At 49.8% G+C, this 3367-nt stretch overlaps 1 protein-coding gene across 1 annotated transcript in view; it reads left to right on the top strand.

Annotated features, from left to right (window-relative positions):
- LOC144244527 (kinesin-like protein KIF28P) overlaps positions 1 to 3367 on the top strand; it is a gene marked incomplete at its 5' end in the record, with an annotated part of 69134 nt that overhangs the window by 65154 nt on the left and 613 nt on the right. The window lies entirely within an intron of this gene.

Genomic DNA, 3367 nt, shown 5'->3' with positions numbered 1-3367 from the left:
TGTCCAGTTGGTTTCCATATAACACCCGGTGCTCCTCCCCAAAAGTGCCCTCCTCCATGCCCATCTCCCCCTTATCCCCCCCAACACCCATCAGTCCTCAGTTTTTGTCAGCATTCAAGAGTCCCTCATGGTTTGCCTCTTTCCTTCTCCCCAACTATTTCCCCCCTTCTTCTCCCCCATGGTCTCCGTTAAGCTCTNTGTCTGATGGCTGACGCTAGGACTTCCAGCACTATGTTAAACAACAGTGGTGAGAGTGGACATCCCTGTCGTGTTCCTGATCTCAGGGGGAAAGCTTTCAGTTTTTCCCCGTTGAGGATGATGTTAGCTGAGGGCTTCTCATAGACGGCTTTTATGATGTTTAAGTAGGTTCCTTCTATCCCGACTTTCTCTAGAGTCTTTATTAAGAAGGGATGCTGTATTTTGTCAAATGCTTTTTCTGCATCTATCAACAGGTCGGGCTGGCGAGAATGGGCAGAGGTTTATCTGCAGGGCGCGTCTGGCCCGCTGGAGAGTGGGAAACCAGGTCTCTCTGTGTCACCCAAAACACGAACTCGTAGGCAAATCTCCCAGTTTTAAGTCCTTCGTCTTCTCTCTAAATGTCCAGCCAGCTCAGAGCGCGCGCACGGCTCCTCCAGGAATCCAGCCGCGCAGGGAGCACAAAGGAACAAAGGAGCGGTGCCCGTGAGCGTGTGCTCCGGGATGAGATGGCGCATGGGGATTTATCACGCGCCATTCTTCTGTGCCCTGAGCGGAGGTTTTTCTGTTTCCCAGTGGCAGGGACTGGCAGGGCCCGTGTCTTGAGTAGTTTCAGACTCTCTCTTTTTCCCCCTCTCACTCCCCACAGAGGGGGATCGCCTGGTCCCTCCAGTCTCCGATCCTGGCCCGATTTTATCTTCCCCAGTTCGCACTCACGTTAGAAGGCTTTCTCAGTGGATTCTGCATCCTTTCTCTCCCAATCTCTTGGGTTCTCTAAGGTTTTCCTATGACTTCAGATCTTTTCCGTGTGAGATGTGGGAGTGAGTGCAATGCACCGAGCTCCCTACTTCTCCGTCATCTTGCCCCTCCCCCAAAGCTATGGACTTCTATAGAGAAAACGTTAGACTTTGCTTGGGAGATGTTAAAGAAGATCTAAGTAAATGGTGAAAAGTGCCACGTGTCCATGGTTTGGAAGATTGGCTACCGCAACCCTGTGAGGTCTCCCCAAGATTCACTGTCACCCAACCAAACGAGATGGCAGCTGACAAGACAATGCTGTCATGTAGATGGAATCGCAAAGGCAAGGAATACCCAAGACCCAAATGCAGCACAGGAAGACTCATCCTACCAATGCCAAGGCTTATTTTAATGCTATTATAATAGACAGGAGGGTATCAGCCCCGGTACAGATAAGGTAACCAAAGGAAAAGGAGAGAAGGCCTGGAAATAGATTCACTCAGGACCAGAGACACATGTGACCACCAAGGGCCTGTGGCGAAGGCCACACAAGGATTGGTTTTACAACTGCTGCTAGAACTAGGGATACACACGGGGGCGCCTGGGCAGCTCAGTCGGCTAAGTGGGCTCTTGATTTCTGCTCAAGTTATGACCTCATCGTTTGATGGGTTCCAGCCCCACGTTGGGCTCTGTGCTGACAGTGTGGAGCCTAATTGTGATTCTCTCTCCCTTCCTCCTTCTTTCTCTCTCACAATAAATAAATACACTTAAAAAAAAAAGAATGCATACAAAGAAAAATGAAACTGGGGTCTTATCTAAGATTGTAGCCAGAAATCAACTTCAGGTGTCAACTAAGGACCCAACCGCCAAAGGTAAAAGCCTAGAGATGATCGTGACCTTGATGCAGGACATCATGACAGGAGAAACACCCAGCTGTCAGGAAAAACACCGATGGATGGACCTGCACTAAAATGGTATGCTTTGGCCCAGATACCAAAATAAAGCCAAAAACGGCTGGGAAAGGTTATTTGTAACACATTTAACCTACAATGAACTAAGATTCAAAGTAAAGAACGAAACAAATCAAAAGGAAAAATAACCCAGCAGGAAAAAAAAATAAAAGGCCAATAGATTGATGAAAAAGTGCTTCACCCCTTAAGTAGTTTGTGAAACACTGATTGAAGCCACAGTGAAACACTATTATAAACCCACCAGACTGGCAACATTTAAACGTCAAAAAATACCGAGTGGTGATGACGGTATGGAGCAACAGAAACCCCATGCACTGCCGGAAAGAGTTTAAATTGGTTCAACCGCTTAAAAATGGTGTTTGCCCACTTACGGAGCAAGAGTGGAAGATGCATCAACCCTAGAAGCCGTGACTCAACTCTTCTCCACGGGGCCTGGTGCCTCTACAGAGCACTCAGCCCCGATGCCGGGAGCAGAGGGTCTCAGAGAGTGGCCCCTGCTAGCAGCTCCAGAATCATCTGGGGTCTCAGGAATACAATTCCCAGGGCCCCTGCCAGACCCACCTAACCAGACCCCTGAGTGAGGCCCAGGAATCTGCACTTTAACGAGCCCTCCAGATCATTCTGCCTTAAACTGAAGTTTGAGAAGCACCTGGCGAGGCAATGAATGCACGAAGTCTGTCTCCTGCGCATCTACAATGGCTCTGGTTACACACATTCTCGAGAGAACCGTGAAAACAGTCACTCGGATCATTCCCTGCTCTGTGGTCCAGATGAGGGGCCGGCTGAAAAATTCTGCGGAAACCCGGGCTATATGCCCCAGCTGCTCTTACCCCACTGTCCACAGCAGCCCCACATGGGACACCCCGTGAAGAGTTCAAGGACAGCGCCCTCTGTACTGGGAACCCTAGCCACGTGCGGCTTGGTGAATCCCAGCACCCCTGGTCAGTTCGGACTGTCACGTTAACAGAAGACGCCAGCCAGCAGGATTCCGAGAATGGTCCGGACACGGGCAAAATACACCATTCAGGGGTGCATTCCAGGTGGCAGGAAAATGATGGTCACAGTGTGGGGCTAGTAGTGGTCTTTCCTGGGGAGGGAGAGGGTGTGAGGAGGAGGGGCTCAGGCAGCTCAGTCTGTCCTGAGCAGGGGTATTCACTTAGCTGACACATTACGCCTCCTTGTGTGTGCGTGTGTGTGTCTCAACTGAAAAGAAAGAAAAACAGACGAGGTGAAAGACACTATAAACAAGGCTAAAGAAAAAAAAAAAGCCACACCTCCTTGTATTATTTTTCATCACAGAGTAGTATTCGGAATATATAAACGGCTACTTTTAAGAGAAAGACGGGTTGGAAAACACATGGGGAAAAACGGCCTAAGTACTTGAGCAGTCATCTCACTGCTGGTCTGGGAGCCACCTGCAGGGATGCTCAGTGCGCTCAGCCTGGTCCCAGCTCGTGAGCGCG

This window comes from Crocuta crocuta, unplaced genomic scaffold (assembly GCF_008692635.1).
Source record: "Crocuta crocuta isolate KB4526 unplaced genomic scaffold, BGI_CrCroc_1.0 scaffold322, whole genome shotgun sequence".
Classification (NCBI taxonomy): Eukaryota; Metazoa; Chordata; class Mammalia; order Carnivora; family Hyaenidae; genus Crocuta; species Crocuta crocuta.
Note: the sequence above shows the minus strand (reverse complement) of the source record. Positions and strands in the feature narration are given on the sequence as shown.